Source organism: Penaeus monodon, chromosome 22, assembly GCF_015228065.2.
Source record: "Penaeus monodon isolate SGIC_2016 chromosome 22, NSTDA_Pmon_1, whole genome shotgun sequence".
Taxonomy (NCBI): Eukaryota; Metazoa; Arthropoda; class Malacostraca; order Decapoda; family Penaeidae; genus Penaeus; species Penaeus monodon.
Window position 1 is genome coordinate 1,124,213 of NC_051407.1, and position 538 is coordinate 1,124,750.

Consider the following 538-nt stretch of genomic DNA (forward strand, 5'->3'; position numbering starts at 1 on the left):
AACTACGGTGATTGGATAATCATGTAGATTATGCCTGATTATTCCACGCAGAGAAGGTCAACTCGTGATATTTAAAAAGCACTGTACTTTCTATTTGTTTGTTTGTTTGCCGCACCCCTTAGCATCTCTGCGAACAAAGTCAAAACAAAAGGAACACCGTGTCTCATCAGCTATGCCCTGCTGTTATTTGTCTTAATATTATTGCTTCAGATGATAAAAAGCCATCACTGATAATATTGCACTATCTGCAACACCTGCATCCAAAGGGAAACACTGTGATGCTTTTCTAATCAGATCCTCGATCGGAAGCTCTTTTCTAGGAGAGTGGCTGCTCTGAACATATTTTAACGTGTGGTAGAAACCTTTCCCCTTTCGATAATGAGCATTTTGAATCAAAATATACAGATCTATTCCCACGCCCACGAACAGATATATATTCCCACGCCCACGAGCCCACGGCAGACGAACATGAAACCATAACTCACAGCGATGATGAAGCATCCGAAAGTGACGACCCAGCCCCAGCCCCCGTCAGGCG

The 538-nt window shown here is 43.3% G+C and overlaps 1 protein-coding gene across 1 annotated transcript in view; it reads right to left on the reverse strand.

Annotated features, from left to right (window-relative positions):
• The window catches only part of LOC119586808 (monocarboxylate transporter 12-like), a gene marked incomplete at both ends in the record, with an annotated part of 13,233 nt that extends 12,695 nt beyond the window's left edge, over positions 1-538 (reverse strand). Inside the window, 1 exon segment of the mRNA XM_037935532.1 lies at positions 486-538.